General features: G+C 46.7%; 1 protein-coding gene across 1 annotated transcript in view; it reads right to left on the bottom strand.

The window, feature by feature from the left end:
- The window catches only part of LOC134585952 (olfactory receptor 52D1-like), a 67,630-nt gene that overhangs the window by 2,140 nt on the left and 46,485 nt on the right, over positions 1 to 19,005 (bottom strand). Inside the window, exon 2 of the mRNA XM_063441443.1 lies at positions 7,467 to 7,600. The gene's annotated coding sequence lies outside the window, so the exon portion shown is untranslated. The remainder of the gene's footprint in view (positions 1 to 7,466; positions 7,601 to 19,005) is intronic.

Raw genomic sequence — 19,005 nt, 5'->3', positions numbered from 1 at the left:
TAGTGGGCGTTCCTGACATTCCACACATGCGCCCTGGTCCAAGATAGTTGCACAGTAGTTTTAACCATGTGAGTACTGAACTTTTCTTAAACATCCTGTAGCTTCTACCACATGCGCTCAAACAGTTAATTCAAGGTTATGGGGGATATTCCTTTAGGCAGTATGTCCTGGAAATCCTGCCCAGCAGTTAAAGGACCACTATACGCACCCAGACCACTTCAGCTTAATGAAATGGTCTTGGTGCCAGGTCCCTCTAGGGTTAACGCTGCCTGCTGTAAACATAGCAGTTTCAAAGAAAACATTTACATATGGGTTAATCCAGCCTCTAGTGGCTGTCTCCTTGACAGCTGCTAGAGGGGCTTCCGCTCTTCTCACTGTGATTTTCACAGTGAGAAGACACCAGCGTCCATAGGAAAGCATTGAGAATGCTTTCCTATGGACTGGCTGAATGCACGCGCATTCAGGGGATGACGGCCAAAGGAGGAGGAGAAGACCCAGGGCCGAGGGAGCCCGGGGCTTGGGAAAGGAAAGTGTTTAACCCCTTCCTCCAACTTCAGCCTGGTGGAAGGGGGCCATGAGGGTGGGGGCACCCTTAAGGGCACTATAGTGCCAGGAAAATGAGTTTGTTTTCCTGGCACTATAGTGGTCCTTTAACAGAGGCTGCAGCAGCCTGTCTCCATACAGTAGTACAGTGTAGTGAAATATATAGTAGGGGCATCACCCCAGGTGCCCAGGGCATGAACCCTTCAGTGCAGGTCACAGCTCTGACAGAGAGCACTAACCTGTGCTCAAACAGTTAATTCAAAGTTATGGGAGATAGTCCTTAAGCAGTAAGTCCTGGAAATCCTGTCCAGCAGTCAGGCCCGTCGCTAGCGGGCAGGCAAACAAAGCAATTGCTTGGGGCCCCGAGCTGGCCCAAGGCCCCAAGCAGAGCCGGTGCTTCCTATAAGGCTGCAGCCGCCTGAGCCAGTGGCGGATGCAGGGGGGGGGGGCAACAGGGCAATTGCCCCCACCCCGAGTTTCTCCCCTGCCGGCTAATGCAGGGCTGGCATTGTCCAAGTGCCAGAGCTGCAATGTGCCTGCGGAGCGGGGAGGGAGATCTCCCTACCCGGTCCGCAGGCACTGTGGTGACAGCCGGCAGGGAGAGAGAGGATAGAGGACCCGGGAACTCAGCCTGCAGCTCCCCTGGGTCCTACTCTCGCGAGCACGGAGCGTTGCCACGGTTACCACACCCCCACAGTTAACCTCACCCCCACTGGGACCACCAGGGATTCCCCACCGGACCACCAGGGATTGAGAAATGTCCCCCCTCCTCCTCAATAAAGGTAAGAAGGGAGGGGGGACAGAAAGTATATTTATTTTAGTAAATAAAAAAATAATGATAATTAAAAAGCCTGTCTACCCTCCTTCCACCCCATACAAACACTGCCCCCATACACACACTACACACACTGCCCCACAAACACTGCCCCCATACACACACTACACACACTGCCCCACAAACACTGCCCCACAAACACTGCCCCCCATACACACACTACACACACTGCCCCACAAACACTGCACACCCATACACACACTGCACACCCATACACACACTACCCCACAAACACTGCCCCCACACACACACTACACACTGCCCCACAAACACTGCACCCATACACACACTGCCCCAAACACAGACACGCTGAAACTCACACACACTGCCACCTTCACATACACACTGCACCGCTCACACACACACTGCAACAGTGACATACACTGCCGGCCTCCTGCACTCGCACACATACACACACTGCACCTTTCACACACACTTCACCCCTAACATATACCACTGCTCCTATTCCGTATATCCCTGCAGACCCCAGGTAAGTTGTCAAACTGTTTGAACACTTACTCTGGGATGGGATCTTGGCACTACTGGCACCATAACTACTACACTGAGCTGTAGTGGTTATTGTGCCTGGATTATTTCTTTAAATAATCTACAAGTGTCCCTCCCGAAATCAGGCTCTGGATCCGCCACTGGCCTGAGCGCTCTAGAGAGAGCCTCAGGTGGTTGCAGCACTCCTTTCTTTTCATCTCCGTCCTCCCCTTCCCTGTAGCGTGGTCGAGCTCCTCTTCCTCCTGGCTGTCAGTCCGGCCGGGTACCGCGCGGTACAGGAGATTCAGTTTCCTGTTCCTGGCCGGACTGACAGAAAGTGCACACTGAGTGCACTGAGAGGAGGTGACAAGAGAGGAGAGGACTGACAGCCAGGAGGCAGAGGAGCACAGCCACGCTACAGGACCTTAGAATGTTGGACCTTAGTGGTATATTGGACCTTGGAGTGTCTCAGTGGTATAGGGAGGGGGAGAGGGGAGTAAGAAGGACACAGGGAGGGGGAGGGGGGAGTAAGAAGGACACAGGGAGGGGGAGGGGGAATTAATAAGGACACGAAGGGGAGGGGAGTAAGAAGAACAGAGGGAGAGGGGGGGCGTAAGAAGAACATGGGGCAATAAGAAGAACATAGGGAGGGGGAGGGGGAGCAGAAGAAGAACATAGGGAGAGGGAGGAGTAAGAAGAACATGGGGCAGTAAGAAGAACATAGGGAGGGGAGGAAGAGCAGTAAGAAGAACATAGGGAGGGGAAAGAGTAAGTGAATTTAAACTGTATGGCTATTCTGTGTTTCCTCTACGCTTTGCGTGCATGCGTGTGTGTGTGGGGGGGGGGGGGGGGGGGGGGGCATTGGGGGGGCCTCCAGGTCCATTTTGCTTGGGGCCCCCAAATTCCTTCAAACAGCCCTGCCAGCAGTTAAAAGAGGCTGTAACAGCATGTCTCCATTCAGTGTCACAGTGCAGTATAAATATAGTAGGGGGTTCATCCCTTGAGTGCAGGCCACAGTCCTGACAGAGAGCACTAACCTGTGCTCTAATAGTTAATACAAGGTTATGGGATAAACAGCTTACATAAATGGCCTAATTCAACATTAACATGCAACCCCAGTAAGACCCAAATGCCCCTCAAGCCACAGAGAAGTGAGAGCAAGGAGGGGAGAGGGGAGAAACCAAGAATAAGATAGAAACATAATAAATAACATTGAAAAACACAGCTGCACATAGTACAGAATCACAGCAAGAACAAACAGCAAATTATATAACAAATAATCCAGAAACAGCCCCAAAAGAGGCAATATAAACATAAAGTAATGGAGAAGAGTAATACTCTGACATGTCTGCTTGATGGAGCAGCAAAGAAAAAGGTAGTGATGAGGTCACTATGCCTCATGTACAACCTACTCTTTTGTGTTCTTTTTTTCTATATGTTTCTTTGCTGCTGTATGGAGTTAGTTAAGAGAGATTATGCAAAATACAAAGCCTCCTGTCATGTTGTAAAATTAAGTAATTTTGATGTACAGATTATGCCCCTGCAGTCTCACTGTTTAATTCTCTGCCATTCAGGAGTTAACTCACGTTGTTTATGCAGCCCTAGACACACCTCCCTGCATGTGACTTACAAAGCCTTCTTAATCACTTATTGCAAATAGTAATCTAATGTTTACATTTAAAATTCATAGCTCCTGTACTGTTAATAGCCTTCTAGACCTTGCCGGAGACATAGTTGCCAACATTTAAAAACAATTCCCAGGAACACTTTGCAGCACAGGTATCAATTACTAACGTATGTTGAAAATGTACCAGACCCACTGCTGAATACACACACACACAGACTGCTGAATACACAGATAGACTGCTGAATACACACAGAGGGACTGCTGAATACACACACATAGACTTCTGAATACACACACACACACATATTGCTGAGTACACACAGACAGACTGCTGAGTACACACAGACATACTAGTGCATACACACAGTACACTGAATACACACACAGCAAACACACACAGAGACTGCTGAATTAACACACACAGACTACTGAATACACACACACATAGACAGACTGCTGAGTACAAACAGACATACTACTGAATACATACACACAGTACACTTAAAACACACACAGGGACTGCTGAATACACACACGCACAGCCTGCTGAATACACATAGAATGCTGAATACATACATATACTGCTGAATGCACACAGGCTGTGAATACACACACAGACTGCTAAATAAATACAGAATGCTGAAAACACACACACAGACTGCTGAGTGCACACAACAAGACTGCTGAGTACACACAGAGAGACTGCTGAGTGCACACAGACAGACTTCTGAGTACATACACACAGAGACTGCTGAATACACACATAAAAAACAGAGACTGCTTAATACACACACACAGACTGCTGAATGCACACAGAATACTGAATACATACACATACTGCTGAATACACACACACAAACTGCTGAATACACACACAGTGCTGTACACACACAGAGAGACTTCTGAATGCACCTAGACTGCTAAATACACACACACACACACAAACAAACAGAGACTGCTGAATGCACCCAGACTACTGAATACACACAGACTGCAGTGAGGGGTGCAGTGTATGTGTTTGTGTGTAGGGGTGCTGTGTGTGTGTAGGGATGATGTGTGCGATGGTTTCAGTGTGTGTGTGAGGGGGGCAGTGTGTGTGTGTGTGAGAGCTGCAGTGTATGTGTGTGTGTGAGGGTGCATTGTGTGTATGTGTGAGGGGTGCAGTGTGTGATGGGTGCTGTGTGTGTGTGTGTGTGTGTGAGGGGTGCTGTGTGTGTGTGAGGGCTGCTGTGTATATGTGTCATAGGTGATGTGTGTGTGTGAGGGGTGCTTTGTGTTAAGGGTTGCTGTGTGTGTGTGTGTGTGTGTGTGTGTGTGTGTGTGTGAGAGGGGTGTTGTGCCATGGTGGTACAGTGGTGGTGAGTTGTCTATAGCAGTGCTCCCCAACCTTTTTATCGCCGCGGACCGGTAAACGTTTGATAATTTTTCCGTGGCCCGCTTGTTTTGATTTAATAATTTTAATTTAGTGAAGAAGCTTGTCAGATATGAACACACATGATGTACACAGACATCACAAAACGCAGTCACAGATATACACACATTAACACAGTTAGATACATTCAAAGACAAAAAAAAACAGTCACATATATTAAAAAAACACACAGACACATACATAATCAGAACATCACAAACACAGTCACATAAAGACATAGACTCAAAATTGTTGGTTCAGGGTCCCATACATACGCAGACTGAATGTATATAGCATGTTCATGTGAGAGTTAATAAAAATGGGGTACAGATGAGGGTATGTGACAGACAGGATAGGTAGGTAGTGTTACACCAGCAGACTAATGCTGATGTAACACCACCTATACTCAGCAGCTTCTTTCCCAGTCACAGACTGGGGGAGTTTCTGTGGCTGGTAACTCAAGGCTGTATTTCAGTCTCCTACCTACCTTTTCCCAAGCTGCCTCTGCTTCCATGCAGTGCCCCTTCTCTCTGGTGCCCGATCACAAGTCTCCTCTGTCCCTGGTCTCCAGTGCCGGCCTCTGGTGGGCTGGAGGTGCATAGCAGGGAGTGCTGATCATAACTTCTCCCTCGAGGTTCTGGCGCTGTGTGTAGTCAGAGCGCAGGCTGGGAATCTCTGAGGCTGCCTCTGACTCACTAAGTGAGCGCCAGAAGTGCGAGGGAGAAGTTATGATGATCTAGCTGCAGCTCCTAGGTGCACCACTGGACCATCAGGGAGTCATTTTTCATGTGATAGGATGGATTCAGCTTGCGAGCTGTGTCGGCTGCCAGGGCGCCCCTTGTGTTATGGCGCCATGTGCGACCGCACAGCTCGCACACCCAGTGGCGGATCCAGAAGCTAATCTCGGGAGGGGCACTGGCAGATTATTTTAAGAAACAATCCAGGCACAATAACCACTACAGCTCTCTGTAGTGGTTTTGGTGCCAGGAGTTGCTGTGGCGCCCTCGCAGAGTAAGTCATCAAACCGTTTAAAAAAAACATTTGATAACTTACCCAGGTCTGCCGGGATAGCGGTTGTAGTGTGTATGTGTGTGAGGGGTGCCGTGTGTGTGAGGGTCGCAGTATGTGTATGGAGGGGTAATGCGTTTGTGAGAGGGGTGCAGTGTATGCATGGGGTAGCAATTTGTATATTGGGAGCAGTGTGTTTGTGTGTGAGTGGCGCAGTGTGTTTTTGTGTGAGGGGTGCTATGTGTGTGTATGGGGGGCTGTGTGTGTATTGGGGCTGTGTGTAAGGGGGGGCTGGTGTGTAAGAGGGGCTGTGTATGTAAGAGGGGGCTGTGTGTGTAAGGGGGGCTGTGTATGTAAGGGGGGCTGTGTGTGTAAGATAGGGGCTGTGTGTGTAAGGGGGGGCTGTTTGTGTAAGGGGGGGCTGTGTGTGTAAGGGGGCGCTATGTATCTAAGGGGGGCTGTGTGTGTAAGGGGGGCTGTGTGTGTAAGAGGTGGGCTGTGTGTGTAAGGGGTGGCTGTGTGTGTAAGGGGGGCTGTGTGTGTAAGGGGGGCTGTGTGTGTGTAAGGGGGGGCTGTGTGTGTAAGAGGGGGGCTGTGTGTGTAAGGGGTGGCTGTGTGTGTAAGGGGGGGCTGTGTGTAAGGGGGGGCTGTGTATTTAAGGGGGGCTGTGTGTGTAAGGGGGGGCTGTGTGTGTGTGTAAGGGGGGCTGTGTGTGTAAGGGGGGGTTGTGTGTGTGTAAGGGGGGACTGTATATTTGTGTGTGGTGCAGTGTGTAGGGGGTTAAAGTTTGTGTGGGATAGGGGGGCAGATTAAAGATATTTTTTTTTATTATTATTATTAAATAACTATATAAATATAGCTAATGTCCCCCCTCCCTTCTTACCTGTGCTGAGGGAGGGGGAGACATTGCTTTCTCTTCCAGTCCCTGGTGGTTCTAGTGGGGGAGTGAACTCTAACCTGCAGCATAGGCTAGAGTTCACTCTCGCGAGAACGGAGCGTTGCCATGGTAACGCTCCGTGCTCGCGAGAGGAGAACCCGGCGGAGCTGCAGGTAAGAGCTCCCCCGGGTTCTCTCTCCCTTTCCCTCCCCTGCCGGCCGCCCAGTAATGTGCCTGTGGGCCGGAGAGAGAGATCACTGATCTTCCCTCTGGTCCGTGATGGCAATAAGCAGGGCTGGTGCTTGGATAGCACCAGCCCTGCATGGGCCGGCAGGGGAGAGCCTCGGGCAGCACTATTTTCTCGGGGGGGGGGGGGCAATTGCCCCGTTGCCCTCCCCCCTGGATCCGCCAATGCGCACACCCCAAAGGCCGGCCCTGGGCGGCCCGGTACCGTTTGATCCATGGACCGGTACGCGGCCCGGGGGTTGGGGAACACTGGTCTATAGTATACTCCTCCCGTGTGCAGAATGCTTTGTCGGAGCATTGCCATGGTAACATGCGGCAACAAAGCATTTGAACTTCTCACCAGCCAAAGAGGGCCCACAGCAAGAAAGAAGGTCCCCTCTATTGGCCTGGGCACTGACACACACATACACATCCTTGAGTATATCAAGCTTACCTTGCACTGACTGGAGGTTGTTGCTGGGAGGTCAGGTAGCCATTTTCTGGCCTCTTCCAATTGCTGCTTAACTATTGTTACTCATTCCTTTGTGAAATTACCCATGATGAATCTTTCAAGACTCTGTTATTCAGCTGCAACAAAAAAATGTAACTACTCAGAATTTTGGCCCACCCTGTAGCATAAACCCCCCCACAAATAAGTTACCTATGCTCTATCCCAAATCCCTATGCACATTTAAATAAATCGAAGTAATTTACTCCAATAGCCGTTAAAGTGTAAGCTCACCTGCCACATCAAGTCAAACCTCTTAGGTAAGTCCTACATTAACAATTCACCTTGCTTCTTGGAGATAAATGAGACAGAAAGGGGTCTTCTAATAAGACAGAAAGGGGTATTTTTCTAAACCCCTACACACTTAATAACCTTTAATAAAGAACACTTGGGGGAGGGGGGGGGGGGGGGGAGGTGGCAGCACTGTAAAAGACAGATACAAAATAAAAAAATGAAACCCTGCACTCAAACTCCCACTACTCCTGGGTAGCAGCAATGACTATAGTACTCATCAGCCCCAATACATAGAAGAAAAGAAAAGTTACCTGCGCACTATCCCCAATTCCTATGCACATTTAAATAACTAGAGGCTTATGTATATTTAAATGTACATAAGAATTTGAGATAGTTCACAATAACTTTTTCTTTGTTTTTTATAATATACACTGATCAGCCACAACTTTAAAACCTTTTGCCTAATGTCATGTAGAAATAACGTGTAGGAGCCATTTGTGCTATTACATTTTTGGCAAGTCTGTTAAAGCCTGCAGCAAAGTTTTACCTGCAATACAGGTTGGATTGAGGAATGTCTGGTAGAGCTTTGAATTTAACCTCTGCAGTGCTGGAGACCCCCACAGACCCACTCCCCCCCCCCCCCCCCCCCCCCCCCCCCCTATGCTCTTTCAGCAATAGATACAATGCAAACATCAAAAGTATAGAAATCACAATGCACAAAGATGCCTTCTATAACAAAATATGGCATTAGTGCATATGTCCTGCCAGGAATTAAATTGTTTCTAATTTATAAAAAAGATGTGGAGTGTGCTCATTGTAGCACCAATAACAAAAATGCTACTTTGCACTCGTGCAGCATAAGTGTAAACTTGCTATAGTACCTTAGCGATAACCATAAACATCAAACAAATAGAGAAAACACAATACGCAGCTTAGTTGATAAGGACCACTTGTGAAACCCCCAGAACCTTTATAAAAGTACTTCAAAAATCAAAGATTCTGAGACCCCTGCTCCCTTTCTCAATGTACAATGAAGGGCGCACATATTTGTTTTTGGTGTTCTCCTAGGAATATTCTGGGGGTTTCACTAGTGGTCCTTATCAACTAAGCTGCGTATTGTGCTGTCTCTATGTTTGATGTTTATGGTGATTGCTAAGGTACCATTGAAAGTTTACCCTTATGCTGCACTAGTGCAAAGTAGCCTTTTTTGTTTTCGGAGCTGCAATGACAACACGCCACATCTATATACATACATTAGATACAATGTAATTCCTAAACTAATTACATATTTTGTTTTAGAAATCTGACCATTTATTTCTAATCAGAAAGCCATTGAGCATGCAGTCACCTGTGATTCTAGGGGAAAAACAGAAAGAAACTCCAGACATTTATTCCCGCAGTGAGGGAATAGGCCGGGTAAGACGTATTACATAGGATAAAGCAGGTTTAACGAGGATACATGGGGTGAAAAATGCAAGCTAAACTTATCTACAGATGGTAAGAAATGAAATATATACACTGTCCTACTGCAAAAAGAAGGAAAGGACATTAAATCAATCATAGCTACTCTACCATTACATGTAAGCATTTAATATACTTAATGTTTTAACGTTTAGGTATCCATAAGCAAAATCTTACATTTCTCTCTGATTGTCACTTACCAGAATGTGGATTGACATAACCAAGTACAGAAGAAGACATCTGTGTGACCATGACATCTTTTTATTCAGATTATTTTCCCTTCTCTGACTATTCTGTGAATAATTGAATTTTAATGATCTCCCATGAAATCTTCCCCACTGGGAATAGGTTACTAATTTGCTCGAAGTTACATTTGGATCATTCATTTATTTTTATATTTTTCTTCAAATTAAAGTTTATTTTCTCAAAAACACAACATAATAAAACATTTCAGGGTTATTTACTACACTCAGAATAACCCTACACAGAATGGGGCAAAACCATCTGTTTGTGCACAGTACAATTTGTACAGCAAATTCTGAACATTGTTCATGCTTGTTAATAATGCCCAGGTTTGGCAGACAAGGCTCCAAATGAGTCTGAATATTGTCTGTAATTTTTTTTTGTGTGCATGTTCTTGTGGACTGTTTTTTTTTAATAATAACTGTGACGAACTGAACCTTGTCATGGGTGCTTGGAAGGGCCTGCTTGCCAGCCTCTTGCCCACCGACTATGGACCAGGTCAGCGACTGTAAAGACCCATCTTTTATTCCCCCTGGTTCCCTTTTTTGTATGTGAGTGTCCTGGACCTGAGAGCCAATGTAATTGTGTGTATGTTTTTACTGTAGTCTACTTTCAGGTCCAGGGGGGAGTGACCCTTGCATGGGGACCTGCATATAAGGCCAGCTGTGGCTGCCATAAAAGAGATTTGTTTTACCCTTCATGAAGTCTAGGCTCATGTTTTGGGGATTGGAGAGCTATAGTCAATCTGGGGATTGCTTTAATCACTATACTTCCTTGGCTTACAACTATTTCTCTTGTAAGAGCAGCCTGCTTTGCTCTTTGGACTAGGAGAGGCCTACCCTCTTGAAGCTGAATCCTGGTCTTGGGGTCAGGGTGGGTGAAGGACAGCAAGACCCAAACCAAGCTGCGGCGGTGTGTGGGGTTTACAGTGGTTATGGTGTCCAGAGCATTGCTTATGGTACTCCAGGATTACTAGGAAGCAGCGATTGATGGAGGTACCCGGTCGCGGTGCCAGGCGGTCCGTCACAATAACATAGTGAACAATATGGCACAGTACTGAGTGGACCTTTTAATGTAAAAAAACAAACAAAACAAAAAACAATAGAAGCACAGGTCTCCGTCATTTTCCATAGAAAGCATTGACATCATCTTTTTTTTAATTTATTTTTTTTATTTTAAAAATTATTTTATTAAACATATGCAAAATATGACAGACAGTGCCAAAATGCTCAGTAGTGATGACAGTGGCCCGTGTAAGGAATACACATTTTAAAATAAAAGGAAGAAACATTAAGCATTTGCATGAGATATCTTAGAAATGAATGTGGTACATTGAATCAGTTACATATAATAATCTTAAGCTTAAACATATGATACAAGTGCCTTCATTTCGTGTTTTTAAACCTATAAGTTGTAATGGTGTATTAAAACCGTTACACAGAGGTGCGTGGAAAGTTTGTAGGATGTTTAAATCCCTGACAACCGTATTAATAAAACTGGTTTGACCATAATGTGAACTGTCCTGTTAGAGAGGTTTTTCCTCCCATTGAAAGCATCTTGTGAAAGAGTTAGGGAATGCACATTATGTATAGGCCCACAGACAAAAGACATGGTCGTATGGTGTCAATAGTTTGAAAGGTAAGTGCAAATACTATACTAGTAGGCACATTAACTCCATCTTATCGAATTATGGGACAAGATTCATTGGGTCCAGATAGAAATTACACAGTGTTGTGTGAGGTCACATATTTGTTTCCACTCGGCACTGATGGAAGAAAAGGTAACTTAGAGTTAATTTTGTATCCAGTAGCTGGCTATAATCATGTATCTATGCACTTGTATCAACTAGTACCAGGAGAAAAAGAAAAAATAACAACTAACGGGTGGATTTCTATTTCATGAGACATCGATACTTCATTAAGTTTTGTTTCTCATGAAAAGACAGTCTTGTAGAATGGATATGCTATTTTACACGTACATAATTTCTTATCTGTGGCGAAAAGAACCTCGCCACTGGGTTCTGGAGGGGCCTGGTTGCTCGCCTTTTGCCTCAGGATTATGGCCCTGTGGTGGATTATGGCCCTTTAAAACTGTTATTGGGGCATGTGGAGACTTTTGGGAACAATGCCCCTTTAAAACTGTGTCCCCAGACTGTGCAAATACTTTGTTCATGCTTTGTTACTATGGGGTTCGGTAAATGGAATTTACCAAACAAACTACTGAACAGCCGGACCACCTACATGTTGAGTGTGCAGGCAATTTACCTCCCAGAAGCTGTGGTTAACCGCAAGTTAATCGTCAAACGCTGGGTGGCCGCCGTTCGTAAAGTCGAACACATGGCAGCAGCCATCTTGATTCGTCGAACGCGGTCAGCCGTGTTTTGCTGTCGAGCTCATGGAACTGTAATCGGCTACACGATGGCGCAAACACCGCTGAACCTTACCTTCGTTGGAACTTCGACACTTCGGCGGGATTCAAACGGCATTTGACAATTCGAACGCCACTTTTTAAATTGGCTATTGCACGAACGGCCCTGTTCATGCATTCGAAAGACATTTGAACATCATGTGAACTATGGGGAGTAGACCGGCCGCACAGCCCAAATATGTGGAACCGTTTTGGGCAAGAAAGCCATGCTGCGGTCGGTCATATATGCTAACTTTCGAACCCCTGAACTGATTGCCCTGATTTTCAAATATGTTGTTCCCCCAAGTATGCTTGTTCTGAAAATGTATGTTTTATGTGAATTGCATGTATAGTTTTAAAGTTGTGAATATTGTGTAAAACTGTAAATTTTCTGCCTGTGATAATTAAGTTAGCCCATTGTGTTTAGTAATTATATCACAGGCAGAAGGGAGGGTTTGTGTGCCTTAACTGTGAGTGTCTGACTGTATTGTAATGTGTTTGATTGACTGTTCCACAAGACCACGTGGGTGGTAACCTTGTGGGAAAAGTTGCATATAAGATAATAAACCCTCAGACTGCTTAGATTCCGGTTTGACCCTCAATACAGAGGGGGGATTACTCGTGTGTTTTTGGCGCTTAGAATTGTTTGGTAGCTGATCTTGTATTCGGGAAGGGAACATCTTTGGCGGCGTTAACCCCTTCTATACCTGGAGTGCCGTTACATTATCTATACAGCATAAAAGACTTGTGCGACTGTGGGATAAACCAGAAGATGATTTTAACATACAAAGTGCGTGCCTGTTTGTCACTTCTTAATATCAAGCATTGAATGTACCTCTGATATGCAGGATTTTGGTCTCATTACAGGATTTAAACCTGACAGCACCCGCAAGATTAATCCCCCTGGCACATATATTCGTAGAAAGGTACACAAAAGGCTGTTCCATCATCTAGGGCAGTGGTTCCCAACCTTTTTTTACCTGAGTACCCCTTGGCAGCCAATTTCCATAAATTGTATCCCTCAGGTTGCTGTTATTTAAAATTTATACTTATTTCTCTGCCCCATCTCCCTTCTCCTCTGCCCCATGCTTCCCCTGCTTCTCCTCTGCCCCAGGCTCCCCCCAGGCTCCCCCTGCTTTTTCTGTGCCTGCTTTTCCTCTGCCCCAGGGTCCCCTGCTCCTTCTCTGCCCCAGGCTCCCTTTCTCCTCATCTGTCCCAGAGCCCCCTGCTTCTCCAGGTTCCCCATACTTTTCACAGTGCAAATAGACACACTGACACACATGCAGATACACAGATACACACTGACACACATGTAGTTACACAAATACAAATACTGCCATATATACAGATACAAAGACACAGATAAAAAATACTTACACAAAAACAAGCATCGATTCATACAGATACACGGAAACACAGATATGCATATTGACACTCATGCAGATACAGACATACAGATACACATACTGTCAAACATGGAGATACATAAACACAGATACACACATTGACACATATACACACACTGAAACACATGCAGATACGCAGGCATACTGACACACATGCAGATGCAGACACACGATACAAACACTGACACACATGCAGAAACACATATACACACACTGACACACTTACAAGTACACATATACACATATACACATATAAAAACACTGCCACACATACAGATACACACACTGACAGACACACAGATGCAAACATTGACACACATACAGTTGCACAGACATTGATACACACACTGACACACATGCAGATACACATATACAAACACCGACCCACATACAAATAAACACAGATACAGACACTGACACATGCAGACAGAGGTGTAACTAGAAACCAACAGACCTCAGTGCGAAAATTGCCATTGGAACCTCTATGTGTCTTATTCTTTCCCCTGCCCCTCCATGTGTCTTATCCCACACCAGAGCCTCCATGTGTCTCATCCCACACCAGAGCCTCCATGTGTATCATCCCACACCATACACTCCATGTGTCTAAACTCACACCATTCCTTTCATATGTCTCTCCCCCATCTCACATCCCCTCCATGTGTCTCTTCCCATGCACTCATTGTGTCTCTTCCATCCACCTAATCCATGTGTATCTCCCCATCCCCTCCAGGTGTTTCCCTCACCCCCAGTCCCTCCATGTTTCTCTCCCCCATTCCCTACTGTGTCTCTTCCCCCCACCCCCTCCATTTGTCTCTCCACCATCACCCCAGCCCCTCAATCAGAGCCTGCCTTAGGCCTTTAGGCGCCCTGTGTGAAAAATCTTCACAGATGCCCCGCCCCGTCACAATTTTGTAATTTTTTTTGAAAATTCCGTCCGGCCATGTGTGAGCTGTGTCGGCCGCAGGGCGCCCACTGGTCCATGGCACCTTGTGCGGCCGCACATCTCGCACACCCCTAAGGCTGGCACTGCCCTCCATGTATCTCTCTCTCATCACCCACTCCCCTTCATGTGTCTCTCACACTTCCCCTTTATGTGTCTCTCCCACTTCCCCTGTCTCTCCCCCTCCTCTTTACATGTCTTTCCCCCTTCCCGTCCCTGTGTCTCTCCCACCACCTCAATGCCTCCAAGCAGGGCCGGACTGGGGAAAAAAATCGGCCCGGGCATTTTTGAATCACAGTGGCCCACTGAGAAGGGGGCGGGGCAGAGAAGGGGGTGTTTTGTCATCTCCTATGACAAGCACGCCCCCTCTTAAAGTGAGCAGGTTGGTTAAATGCGCAGAGCCCTGCTGAAGAGCTCTTTCATGAAACAAAAGCCCTGTATTTGTTCTATGCAGGGCAAGCAAATTTATTAAGATGCTTGTGCTGTTTGCTTGTGACATTTTTCTTGTAGGATACCACAGGACAATAGTGTAAGGAAAGTGTATTGTACATGTGTTTAGATCCTGCTTGTGGGATTGAGTGTGTGTAGAGTCAGTTCATTGTGGTGTGGTGTTTTGTGTAAATGTCGGTTTAATTTGTTTTGTGTTTGTGGTGTAATATGTATGGCTAGGGGCTGTAGAGAGTGTGAGTATATGTGATGTAGCGAGTGTGTGCATAGGGGCTGTAGTGTATGTGTGTATAGATTATGTAGTGTGTAGGGGTTGTAAAGTGTGTGTGTTTATGGAAAGTAGTGTGTTTTTGCTTACAGGAGATCTAGTGTGTTCATAGGGGACCCAGAGTGCGTATGTCTTTAATTTACTGTGTGTAGGTGGTGCATTGTGTGCCTATAGGGGATCTATTGTGTGCGCAGGGGATCTAGTGTGTGTGGAGAACCCAGAGTGTGCATAGGAGATTTAGTGTGTGTGTGTGTGTGTGCGTGTGTGTAGAGGATTCTGTATGTGTATAGGGATTCTAGTGTGTAGGTGTGTAGATGATTCATAGTTATGTATGGGATGTAGTGTGCATGTATAAGAGATGTAGTGTGTGTCTAGAATGTAATGTGTGCAAGGTGTGCAGTGTGTGTATGTAAAGGGTGCACTGTGTGTGTGAAGGGTGCACTGTGTGTGTGAAGAGTGCAGGATGTGTGAGTGATGCAGTGTATGTGTGTGAGGGGTGCAGTGTGTGTTGGGGTGCTGTGTGGTGTTTAGGGTGCAGTGTGTGTGGTGTGTGGAGGGTGCAGGGTGTGTGAAGGGTGCACTGTGTGTGTGTGTGTGTGAGGGGTGCAGTGTGTGTTTGGGGTGCTGTGTGTGTGGTGTATGGGGTACAGTGTGTGTGAAGGGTGCACTGTGTGTTTGTGTGAGGGTGCAGTGTGTGTGAAGGGTGCACTGAGTGTTTGTGTGAGGGTGCACTGTGTGTGAAGGGTGCACTATGTGTTTGTGTGAGGGTGCACAGTGTGTGAAGGGTGCACTGTGTGTTTGTGTGAGGGTGCACTGTGTGTTTGGGGTGCTGCATGGGGTGCTCTGTGGTGTTTGTGGTGTGTGAGTGTGATAGGTGCTCTGTGGTGTTTGCGGTGCTGTGTGGTGTATGTGTGTAAATTTCACTATTCGGGGAACCCAACACGCTAACACACAAACACACACACAGAAAAGGTGCAGTACCGGACCTTAGAGTGGCCCGGCTAAGCACACAGAGAATAGTCAGGAGACAAGCCGAGTAAGGGGAACCAGAAGACAGAATAACGAGAAACAAGCCGAGGTCAAAGGGTAGGAGAAAGTCACAAAGTCAGATTAACAAGCCAGAGAGTACGTAACCAGAAACACAAGTTTTAGTAGCAATACTAGCAAGCAAAGACCACAACAGGGCAGGGAGGAACAGGAAAGGTAAGTATTAAAACCATAAGGTTAATTCTGATTGGATAATTTCTAATCAGAATTAACAATCACACGTGGGAGATATCTAAACCTCCCACTGTGATTGAGGCACTGTGCCTTTAACGCCGGGTCAGGTGACTGACCCCGGCGTGTCATATATTGGGTGGTCTCCCAGCGTGCAGCGTCATGAATGCTGTCGCTGGAGGTCGTGGAGGAAGACGCGGGCGGCATCCGGGGCTGGAGGGATGCCGCTCGCTGAGCCCATGTGGAGGAGGGGAGTACTGCGAGCGGAGTGCAGCCTCTCCTCGCATCCGCCTGCGGGATCCCGACATTACCCCCCCTCGAAGACCACCCGGAGGGTGGGAAGCAGAAGGCTTCAAAGGAAACCGGGCATGAAAGGAGCGGACCAAAGAGGGAGCGTGCAGATCAGAGCTCGAAACCCAAGGCGCTCCTCAGGGCCGTACCCCTTCCAATCCACCAGATATTGCAGCCGACCCCTAGAAACACGAGAGTCGAGAAGGGAAGCCACCTCGTACATGTCACTAGAGACAGCGCGAGGGAAAACGGGCCACACGAGGGGACGAGAGAACCGGTTACACAGCAAGGGCTTCAAAAGCAAGATGTGAAACGTGTTCGGAATACGCATGGAAGGAGGCAGGTCAAGGGAGTAGGAAACGGGGTTAACCTTACATCCTTACATAACACCTTGTAGGGACCAAGAAATCTGGGAGCAAATTTCATCGAGGGAACCTTGAGACGGAGGTTCTTGGAGGACAACCATACCCTATCACCCGGAACATAAGAAGGGGCCGCAACCCTACGGTGATCAGCAAACTTCTTCTGAGCAGCTGCTGAACGAGACAGCGCAACATGGACCTGATCCCACATCTTCCGCAAAGAGGCGAGGTGCTGGTCCAAGGCGGGCATTCCCTTGTCCGAGAACGCACCGGGAAGGACAGAAGGCTGAAACCCATAAGCAACCTCAAAAGGACATAAGCCAGTAGACGAATGAGACACCGTATTCCTGGCAAATTCAGCCCACGGAAGGAGGCGGGACCAGTCGTCTAGGTGCGCATTAGTGAAGCAGCGCAAATACAATTCCACAGACTGATTAGCACGTTCTGCCGCACCATTAGATTGTGGGTGATAGGAGGAAGTGAACGACAAGGAGACCCCCATCTCAGCACAAAAGCCCCTCCAAAACAGAGAGACGAATTGAGGGCCCCTGTCAGATACGATATCCTGAGGTACCCCATGCAAGCGAAACACTTCTTTGGCAAACACCTGAGCTAGCTGAACCGCAGAATGCAGTTTCTTAAGCGGAATAAAGTGCGCCATTTTGGAGAACCTATCCGTCACAGTCAATATCACTGTCTGACCATCATAAAGAGGAAGGTCTACAATGAAATCCATGGATAAGTGGGTCCATGGTTTCTTGGGTATAGATAGAGGCATACGACAACCTCTGTGACAGTACTGCTCCCACACCCAACTCAGAAGCATCTACTTCCATAACAAAGGGAAGAGAAGGATTAGGGTGGTGCAGCACTGGAGCAGAGGCAAATGCCTTCTTGAGAATTTTGAAGGCCTTAAGGGCTTCAGGAGTCCAAACCCTAGGGTGTAGACCTTTTTTTGTCAGCTTCGTTATAGGAGAGATAAGTGGTGAAAAGTTTTTTATAAATTTCCTTTAATAGTTGGCAAATCCTATAAAACGCTGGATAGCCTTCAGTCCTTGGGGAAGTGGCCAGGACAGTATGGCTTCCAATTTAGCAGGATCCATACTGAAACCCTGTTCAGTAATTATATATCCATGGAATTGCACAGAGGTCTGATCGAATAAACATTTTTCTAACTTACAATAGAGACCGTTCTGTAACAACTTTTTGAGCACCATCCTAACATGGTTTTGGTGTGACTTCAAATCAGGAGAATACACAAGTATGTCGTCAAGGTACACCATGGCACAGACATGCAATAGATCCCTAAGGACATCATTTATGAGATCCTGAAACACAGCAGGAGCATTACACAGTCCAAAAGGCATGACCAGATATTCGTAATGCCCACAGCGGGTATTGAACGCTGTCTTCCACTCGTCATTCTCCTTTATACGGACAAGGTTATAAGCCCCCCTGAGGTCTAATTTGGTGAAGTACTTAGAACATTTAACACGATCAAACAACTCAGTGATGAGGGGGATAGGGTAGGCGTTTTTAATCGTAATATTGTTCAGACCCCTGTAGTCTATACATGGCCTCAAATCGCCCTCCTTCTTTGCCACAAAGAAGAAACCAGCACCAGCAGGGGAGGAGGACCTTCTAATAAAACCTTTACTTAGGGATTCCCGTATGTACTCCTCCATGATCTGGTTTTCTTTCTCAGAAAGAGGGTAGACCTTGCCCCTAGGAGGCATAGTACACGGTAACAGGTTAATGGCACAGTTATATTCACGATGTGGAGGTAGCTTATCTGCCTCCCTTTTTTCAAAAACCAAGGCAAGGTCTGCATATACAGAAGGGACAGAAACCGAAAGTGGTTTAGCCGTGAGCACGTTTAGTAAACAAACAGGACGTACATGAGCCACACAGTCTTGTTGACAAGATTCCCCCCAGGAGAGTATGTCTAAACAACCACAATCAAGTACAGGGTTGTGTTTAACTAACCAGGGAAAACCCAGAACGATGGAGGCAGTAGGAGAGTCAATAATTTGGAAGGTTAACCTTTCCTTGTGCAAAACACCCACAGACATAACTATTTCCTGGGTTTCATGGGTCACCAGAGGTTTCACAAGTGGTCTACCATCTATGGCCTCAACGGCCAAGGGTGTGGCCTTTCGGATCAAAGTCAGGGCTGCGGTTTTGGCAAAGTTCTCATCCATAAGATTGT

The sequence above is a fragment of the Pelobates fuscus genome, chromosome 1 (genome assembly GCF_036172605.1).
Source record: "Pelobates fuscus isolate aPelFus1 chromosome 1, aPelFus1.pri, whole genome shotgun sequence".
Lineage (NCBI taxonomy): Eukaryota > Metazoa > Chordata > Amphibia > Anura > Pelobatidae > Pelobates > Pelobates fuscus.
The sequence above is the reverse complement of the archived record's forward strand: the minus strand, read 5'-3'. Positions and strand labels throughout refer to the sequence as shown.